Source organism: Rhynchophorus ferrugineus, unplaced genomic scaffold (genome assembly GCF_030347505.1).
Source record: "Rhynchophorus ferrugineus isolate W39M unplaced genomic scaffold, kcgeb_rfMv2 rfM14, whole genome shotgun sequence".
In the NCBI taxonomy this organism is placed as follows: domain Eukaryota; kingdom Metazoa; phylum Arthropoda; class Insecta; order Coleoptera; family Curculionidae; genus Rhynchophorus; species Rhynchophorus ferrugineus.
In genome coordinates this window covers 452890-463253 of record NW_027472593.1, presented here as the reverse complement: position 1 = coordinate 463253, position 10364 = coordinate 452890, and the positions used below count along the sequence as shown (strand labels likewise).

General features: G+C 31.6%; 2 pseudogenes; both read left to right on the top strand.

The window, feature by feature from the left end:
- The first annotated feature begins 328 nt into the window (after positions 1 to 328).
- On the top strand, positions 329 to 2681 carry LOC143205750 (eukaryotic translation elongation factor 2-like; annotated as a pseudogene).
- A 90-nt stretch (positions 2682 to 2771) lies between these two features.
- Positions 2772 to 6560, top strand: LOC143205749 (eukaryotic translation elongation factor 2-like; annotated as a pseudogene).
- Positions 6561 to 10364: the final 3804 nt, after the last annotated feature.

Sequence of the window (10364 nt, the reverse complement as noted above, 5' to 3'; positions counted from 1 at the left end):
GGTTACTGGTTTTACTGTGTTACATGTCTACTTTACGTGCTTTAAAAATAAACCGTTTTGTTGTAAACGAAGTAGTACTATTCAACATCTCTAGAATATTAGTTATGGTGTAAACCTTAACCTATAAATAGATTCTGGACATCGTTAATGAATGACATTAGAATTACAGGTTGGTCAACTAAAAAATAATTAATATTATAAATATATAAGTTAAAAAAGACGGTTGGTATCAAGTACTCGGCCATTTTAACATTGTTTTAATCGTCAAGTTAATTACTTGCATCTTGCCGGGTTTTACAAACAATTTGTGATTTCGAAAATAGTTATAATGTCATCTAATACAGGAGGTAACAATTTAAAACAAATACTAATATTGGAGATAGTATCTAACGAATCATCTCTAGGAAACGTTAGAGATTTACCGGCTAGAACTACTACGCAAGTGCAGGAAGAGGTGCCAACGCCTGTTACTTATACTTACAAATGTATTAACGTCGAATCATCTAATAGTCGTTATATTATCGTTGATGATATTTATGTTAGTGTCAAAATATTAAACGACAAAGTGCTCTCAAGAATGAAGAGATTCTCAGTTGAAGTGTATAACTTATTTTATATGCAGTGTAGTGTTATGAGTAAAGTGGAAGTAGATCTGCTCAATATGATTAACATTGCACATGGTGATTTTTTGGAAGCAGTTTTCGAGACAGCCGTGAATACAAAATGCAATTGTTTGAATTTTTAAGAATGTATTGTTTTTTAAAATTTTGTGAATATATTTTGTACAATCTTATAAAACAAATGTACAAACAATTTCCTAAAGAGATATGCGGCATTTTACAGATAACTGCTAAGTATCACGTACAATTTATAGTGAGAGACAATGAAAGTTACACGCCTTTCTTTTACTTTGAAGGAGATTTCCTTTTTGGGGGACTAAATTATAGTGTGCACTAATTGGGAAATGGCCTATTTTAAATTGTTATTCAAACTTCAGAAACTTAAAATCGAATTTGGAAAATACGACTTGTGTCTCATGGTTAAAGTTGGTGATTTGTTACCCTTCGTTGAGGGGGTTGTTAACACAAAATTAACATGGCCTTTCTCCAATATGCTCTGGATGAAGCTAGATAATAACTGAAAATCAAATATTTATTCTTCAACAATAATTAAAATTGATGTTATTTTCAAATTTCTATATGTCAGTTTATGCTTGAGAACTTTCTCTACATATTTTGTTGCAGAATACTTTAATTTTTATTGTGCCATTTAATAATAATGAATTGAATATATTATTTGTATATAGTTTAAAGTTGTTTTAAATAACATTAATTGATAGTGTTTATAGTTATTTAAAATTAGACATTTAAACCTCTCTAATTCGTTTAATATTTGTTTTTCTCTCTTCTTCATTTTAAATTTACTATTCACACATTTAGTCTATTTTTTAGTATGCGTCTTTTTTGCCTGTTATAACTATGGTGTTTGTATGATTATGTCCCCAAATAATAGTTCGCTAACTGTTTCTTGTGCTATATTTTCTATGTATGCCAAACTATATCGAAGGCCCATCTAAGAATATATCTGAGCTTATTTTTTAGCTTTCTTCTGTTATTACAGAAATTAGTTTTATGTTTCTAAACATTACGAATTCTTAACATTTATTTTTCATAGAGGTGAATTTTACAGCAGATGAAATTTGTGCCATGGTGGTCTAAAAACGAAACATCCGTAATATATCCGTCATAGACAGGATTAACAGACTCCTTAGTATCAAAAACTGGTATTATTGCTGGTGCCAAAGTTAGAGAATTACATTTTAGAGACACCAGAAAAAATGAACAAGACAGATTTATTACCATTAAATCAACGTAAGCATATTAAGAATATGTAGTTTTTTGAAATATTGAACGACGAAATTTACAAACCACTGAACATGTGTGATAATTTTGATTAGTCATTCTGAAGCTTTATCTCTTTAAAATAAAGCTGGGTATTTGTTTTAACAAAAATACTAACTAATATATTTTTAGCGCCATATTTATGTATTTTGAGCTCGAAGATATGGATTTTTTCATAAATAATCTTGATTAACGCGAAAAAGAATAGAAAGTTTTTTTAATTAATTTGATTGTTTCCTCTGGGCACATAGATTTCCGTTCTGAAGTAACTGCTGCTCTTCGTGTAACTGATGGTGCTCTTGTTGTAGTAGATTGTGTTTCGGATAAGTACATTCCTAAATAATTATTTGTATAATAAATTAAATAACTATGTATGTATTTTTGATGTAACTTCACTTTGTATTAATTTTACTGAAGAAACATGCATAATGCAATTCAACGCAAATGCAATAACGCATATCTAAATATATTTCTGTGGTAAAGACTTCCGAATTAAAGTAGGAAACATTGTAGTGTCTTTACAATCTTTTAATTACTCGAGATGTTATCTCCAACCGCCCCAGGCCGACATTAGTTAATTATTGGTGCTACTGATACTGTTAGTTCGCTATAAATTATGAACGCTATAAGTTAGAAACAATTTTGTAATAATGAATTATTTCAGGTGTGTGTACAAACGGAAACTATGTTATGTCAGGCTATCGATGAACGTTTAAGCCAATCTTGTTCATGAACCAGATGGACCGTACCCGTTTGAAATTGCAGTTGGATATTGAATAATTTTACCAAATTTTCTGTCGTTTAACAATCTATGGGGTTAGGAATATTTCAACCCAAAAACAGGATAATGATCACAATATATTGTTTTGCATGTACATCTTGAATTCCATCTATAAAATTTTTGACTTGATTATGAACTGCAAGTAAACATGTGTTTTATTATTAAAAAAAATTAGTTCTTCCAGCACAATTAGTCCACTATATAGTTTACAAAATAACTTTTATGAAGTTATTAGGAAATAAATATACTGTTGGCAGTGTATTGGAAAATTGTTATAAGCCTAGGTATTAAATGCTTTCATGTTACCTCTATTTTTATATCCTATGGTGACAAGCTGTCATATCGAGAATGCATTATATATTTGTAGTTCTTTGGTGTAATTAAAATTTTTATTTTAGGAAAGAACAATATGAAACCCTTCTCCCCACACTGCGCATTAACTTGAAACATGAAGACAAGGATAAGGATGGAAAACAATTTAGTCGGACATGGTTACCTGCTGGTGGGACTTTGCTTCAGATGATTGAAGTTCACTGACCATCCCCAGTAACTGCTCTGAAATACAGAATGGAAATGTTATACGAAGGTCCACATGATCATGAAGCCGCTCTTGGTATGTGTCACCTATATGGATTTTTAAAACGCGTTAAATTTTGGTATTTATTTGTACATGATGATGTGTAGTTTACAACTCTAGATTGATTCACTGTGAATGATTGGTATAAACTAAACAATAATTAGCAATTTTTTATTATTTTTTAAATATTTGCAAATGACTATAATTTGCTTTTTTTGTTTTTAGGTATTAAGAACTATGATCCTAACGGTCCTATGATGATATGTGTCTAAAACGGTACCCACTTCTCATAAAGGTTATTTCTACGATTTTGGTCTTGTTTTTTCTTTTCGCTCTGATGTTACCTCTATCATTATATCCTAAGGTGACATGCTGTTATATTGAGAATGCATTATATATTTGTAGTTCTTGGGTGTAACTAAAATAATTATTTTAGTAAAGAAGAATATGAAGCCCTTCTCTCCACACTGCGTACTAACTTGATATATGAAGACGAGGATAAGGATGGAAAACAATTTAGGCGGACATGGTTACCTCTTGGTGAGAGTTTGCTTCAGATGATTACCGTTCACGGGCCATCCCCTGTAACTGTTCAGAAATACAGAATCGAAATGTTATACGAAGGTCCAGATGTATGGATTTTTAAAACGCGTAAAATTTTAGTATTTATTTGTACATGACTATATGTAGTTTACGACTCTATGCTGATTCACTGTGAATGATTGGTATAAACTGAACAACAATTACCAATTTTTTATAATTTTTTAGTATATAAAAATTATTATACTTCGCTTTTTTGTTTTAAGCTATTAAGAACTGTGATCCTAACGGTCCTCTGACGATATATGTGTCTAAAATGGTACCCACTTCTCATAAAAGTCTTTTCCATGCTTTTTCCTGTCTTTTCCGGTAAAGTAGCCACCGGCGTGAAGGCTCCTATCCTGGGACCTAACTAAGTGGCATCAAGAAAGAATATTTACACCAGCATACAATTCAGGGATCCATCCTCATGATGGGTCGATATGTAGGAGCCATGGAGGATGTCCCATCTGGAAACATTTGCAGATGTGGATCAATTTTTGGTTAAGCCCGATACCATCACCACGTTCACAAACAAGCAGAACTTGAATGTCAAGAAGTTCAGCTTATCTTCCGTAGTACGTGTAGCTGTGGAACCGAAGAATCCGGCCGATTCAGAAAAACCTGTAGAAGGTACGGAAATAAGGTCTGTGTCATTCGACTTCAGGTTTGAAACGTTTGGCCAAGTCTGATCCTATGGTACAATGTGATATTGAAGAATCTGGCGAATACATCATTGCCGGTGCCGGAGAGCTCCCTTTAGAAATCTGTCTGGTAGCCTTGAAGGGGAATTTATCCGAGCCAGTAGTATCTTACCGTGAAACCGTCAGCGAAGAATCTGACCAGATGTGCCTGTCAAAATCGCTAAACAAATACAACAGATATTGGCTTGTATTTCTATCGTGGGTTTCACATTCTTCTGTATACCTGACCCCAAGTATTTTAGCTTCCAGGCTTTTAAATACATACCGTTTGGATTTCAATTGACTTATTTCTATTACTAGTTTATAAGGCTCTGCAAGTTTCATCAGTGAATATAGCATTGATTAAAGAGGATTGAAACGGCATACTAGTCAGCTAGTGGGATACTGATAAATTATTTGGATGAATATATAATTACAGAATGATATATATTAGGAGAGTTAGTGTACAGTTCTTTTGGTTTAATTTTTAAATATTTCTTCCGTACTCTGGAACAAATAAAACACGCATTATATAGAGTATTGAACGAAAAGTTGCAGGCGTCTGAAAATTTTGAAACAAATGTGCCGTCTGGTATCTTGAACATTAAGAACAACGTTACTAATTATGTCTCTGTTTTTGTCTAGATGAATCTTCCACTGGCTTTTGGTTTATAGATCATACCCATTATTAAGTCAAAAAATGGCAACGCGCTTTTAATTTATTTTTTCAAATCATATTTAATGGAGTGAGTTTTATTCATAATTCTATTTACAGGATTCCAATGGGTAACAAAACAATCCATCGTGGTGGCAGTTTGATCATTCCTACCACCCGTCGTATGTTGTCTTGTATGCTTGCCTATTAGTCAATATATTATTAACAGGTCAATAGTCCGGGCAGACGTCCAGTCCAGACTCATTGAACGTGTTTGTCAGTGTGAAATTCAAGTAAATCTTTTATACAATTAAATTTTCACTCCATCTTTATTTGGTATTGAATGTTAGAAATCCGTTCGATATCACAGAAAGCCTCACCAGATGATACAGCGTTGTATAAGTAGCAATTTTGAATTGTTGAAATAATTATATCCCGGTTGATTTAGGACTTTTATCCATTCTCAGATAATTCTCCAGAATCGAGTTGGTGTAGGTGTTTGGGCAATTAAAGTACTGGATACAACTTAGTCCATCTATATTTATACGTTACAGACAACTTGGTTAAAGCCACAACAGATAAATGAATCAAGAGGGATGGTCCTTCAATCTGTCCGGGTGGCTTTATCACGAGCATGCGCCGTAGCGTTTTTACGATTTTATGTACAAAACAACTACTCTTAACATTTAATTATTCAACAATATATAAGCCGATTGAGTATATAGGCGCATCCACCCAATTATTGTATGTCTAACATATGTATTGTAACATTCGCAAGATATGTTATATTAATGGTATATTACTTTCGGGTTAAAGAATTCTTACTTTTTGGCCATTTGGAATAGGGGGACTAATAAAACATTAACAATCGTTAACAAATTATTATACTAACAAATGTTTCATTAAAATTTATCCAAAAGTATCTGATTTCTTCTATAGATTTAATTGGATTTTTAAACATGCTTGTTGAAAAAATATGCTTTCTAATGTCTCGCATTTATAATTTAATTTTTGGAGATATTTCTTCAAGTTTAATATGTCCAAAAATATACCAAAAATCCTACCATAAATCATGTGTCTAATATTTTACCGAACTGCTTTATTATTGAATTATCCGTTTTAATATTATTATTTTTTTGGAAACATAATTATTTATCAGATTATTGATTTATTATAAAAGCTAGTACTATACTAATATATGAAATTATTTTTTAATATATCTAATATTTTATTTTGTTGTTTTTCAGGATACACATAAAATAAAGAAAGTTTTCCAGATCTTAGTCAATACTTGGACAAAATGTAAACGGGTCGTCAATGATAATCAATTTTTTTCTACAGTACAAATAAAAAGAACGTGATCCACGTTCTCGTCAGACAGTAGACGGCAGACTGCATTTTTATTTTGCATCTGCTTTTTAATTCCCAAATATAACAACTTGAGGTGGTCCACACTTGTTGGAGAAAGCGAATTGTAGGAGAATTTGGGAATTGGACAGTAGGGGTTGACAGTACTTTGGTTGAAGGCAGCAATCCGACGAACTGTAGCAGTTAAAAAGGATGAGCAATTTAATATATATTTGGGTATATACGTACGCTAGAGCCTGGTCTGGAATAATGCGTAAAATACAGCTATAAGAATCATTCCCTGTTTGGTGTACTTGAGAGGACAGTTCCCATATTTAAGGTCCACCTGATAGAGGTGCGGTGGGCGTAGGTAGAAGAATGAGTCCATAAAGATACCAGATAACTGAAGTAAGGTAGTACATTCCATCTTACCGTGAACTTGTTAGGTTTATTAAGTTGTCTTTTTGTGGCATTCATATGAATCGTAAAATTCAATAGCTAAATATTTATTTTTATTACGAGTTCATGTTATCAACGTTTTTAGTATTTAAATTTCAAAAGTTTATTCATCAAAATGACTTGTTTTAATGCTTGACCATAAAAAATGACACAAAGTTAAAAAATTACTTTCCAGGCGATGTGCATCCATTATAATATTTTTAGAACCGATTTGGTGAAGGCAATTAAAATACTGTATTTCAGCTGAGTCGCTCTGTATTTATACTTTATGAATAAGTCGGTTATGGCCACATCACAAAATTAATCAAGATGCCGAAATCTTCATCCTGCCCGTGAGGCTTTAACTCGAGCTTGCCCCGTAGCGTTTTACATATTTATATTTCAAGGCAGCAAAACATTTATTTATGCAATCCTGCATAAAAGCGCATTTATCATATAGGCGTATCTAATCAATTATTTGTGTCTAACATTCGGCCACCCTAACCTCGCAAGACTTCACTCCGGCCTGCTCTTGGAATATGATGGTTGTTATTCCGGTTTTTCTATAATGGAGACATACTCTTAGCTACTTGATCTTTTAAAATGTCTTACCTTATTGATGATTTTTTTTATAGTTCCATTTTATACTTTCCATACTGTGTATTTCATAACTTCTGTGAAATCAATTTTTTTACTTTTTGGGGGTGACCTGCAGTTTATTCCTTCGGTGAGGTCTGACTGCCAGATAACATTTATTAATATCCTGGTATATTTAATGATTCTTTTTCTGTTTTCTTTTTTTTTCTTATGATCCTTATAATATACGTCTTGCTCGGACAATAGTTCGGTGGTACTATGAACTTAACTTAAACATTCTCTATATATTTTGATCAAACGATGATAGCTTTATTACTAATTTTCCTAATAAAGCTTCCTGTTCGTCAGACTGCATGTGTCCCATGGGATGGAGGGCTGGCTGCCGACATTTATATGCATGTCGTGTCTGCTACTGTCATCCGTAATGTAGACCTATCCACGTCTGTTGTGTTGACCACAGATTGGTTGGCTACTCCTGTGCTGGCAGCCTGGCCATAAACATTCATAGCAAAGTCGCTCGTGATGGCCCCCGGTTTTTGAGTACCCCACATAGGTGTGCCCCTTTTGCAAGCCCTCTTTACTTTCTTAAATATAACTATATATTTGTATTACATATAGATGTTCTTTCTAGTTGCTCTGAGTATTTCTATTCTGAATCGCATCTTAAATTAATAACTTTACGTCTAATAAGATCTGAGAATAGAATATATATTTTCATTGTGTAAAGCAATTGAACACTTGTGCTGTTCAACCGTTTTGATAAAAATACTTTGAGCGGAAAGACAAAAAATAATTTGAATATATTTAGTGTTTAATATCTTACTATGTATTTTATAGCTTATCACTTTTGGCGCATAACACCTATATAAAATGAATTTCTGGAGAATTTCCCCCTTAAAAATATTACACACATTTATCTAATGCTGTGTTCTAATTGATCCAATATTCAATTGGAATTAAATTGAGTTATATGGTGGCATTTTCTACGGAGGAATATTCTTTTGTATGTAGATTTCTTATTATTTTGATTATTTTTAGTCATTTAATTTGTAATCCTAAGCAAGCAGAACTTGGTACTCAACAAGGCTTCTACTTATTGGCATATCAAGACACCAAATAATGAGATAACCTAAGTAATAAAATTAAAAAAAAATCAATGAACCAAATGAATAACAATAAAAAAATAAAATACGGAATAAGTTTTACAAGGAAAAAACTAATTATCTCTAAAAACATTTGCCAACTGCATAAGTAAATCTTATATAGTTAATAAACACAAATTAAGCACATTTTTATAACATAAAACAATGAATTTTCAATAAATCACATAAACACTTCATATCGCACACTTTTAATAAAATTTTAAAATAGAACATAATTTATTTGATTTGGATAATATAGCTTTTGGACTTTTCCAATTTTTCATTATTACATCACGTATTGCGTCAGGTGTTTTGTCTTTGTTTGTGATGAAACCACTGGTGCTTGTGGTACATTTGTCTAAAAAGAGAACAATCAAAGCAAGTCAAATTTTGAAGAAAAACTCAAAAATTCATATTACATTTTTACGATCCTGACAACTATTCAATTTGGATTTATTGGGTACGGCAGTGTCTGTAAGTTGTCCTATTCTCTGTCTTTCAGAATTCCGAAAATTCTGTCTCTTTAAAGCAAACTCTTTGTCTAAACTTCTCAATACTTGATGTTCGAGACAATATTGCTCTGCATTATAAGATGAGCTCTCACTAAAAATCATAAATTACATTATCCCAACTATCATCAACTGGTACCAGTTTAATAGGTTCTAGAGGTGTTACCACCTTTTCAACTTCACTGCCTTCTTTTATTAGCTGCAATTCTATACACCTTTTATCTGGGCAGGTACTATGGTGTAACTAGTATAAAAAAAAGTACTGTATTGGTTTTCTTTAATAAATAATACACGGTGACATGTATAGTAATCACAAGTGACTAGTGCAATATTCCCGCTGTTAGCAGCTTTGCACTTCTTCAAATGTATGTAGGTAATGTAATTCTTCAAATTTAATTCCATCCTTGATACTCTTATGTGATGTGAGTTATTGTAGAGACAAATAACTTTTTCATTGGGACTGTAAAATATCGGTAAGTATTATCTTTAAATTCTTTGGTCATATATTACTCTTTTAATATCTCCATTGTTTAAATTTCTGTATTATATATTATTAAGTTAAATTATAAACGTTTATACGTGAATAAATGCACTTAAACTTTGAAATATTTCAAGGTAGCAAATATTGTTTATCAAATTCTTTTGTCAAAATATTTTGTTTTCTTATTGGTTACATATACGAAAGATCAATGAATAAACTAGAGATGACTAAACCAAATCGATAGTTACGTCAACCGATATTATTTAAAAGTATTCCATAAATATTATAAAAACTTCTAACTATTTTTAATAAATTATTAAATTTGGTACTTAATTTTAAAAGATTAGGTTCACTTCACTACTTAATATAAAATGTTTATTAATAAATTCGATACTTTAATGTACATTTTACAATATTTAAATAATATCGATATTTTTTTGGGCCGTGCGCTGTGTGTATGTTAAATCGCAATTTAAAATATTGACTTTATTTCTAACACGATCTGAAAAAAAAAACATTTCTAAAATGTAAAACATAATCGAACAACACTTACAACAATAACATTTGCAGCATTTTAAAGAAAGTTTGGAAGAAATTTGAGTTATATCATAAGCGATTCACACATAAATAAACGCACTTAAACTTTAAAATATTTCAAAGCAGCAATTTTTTTT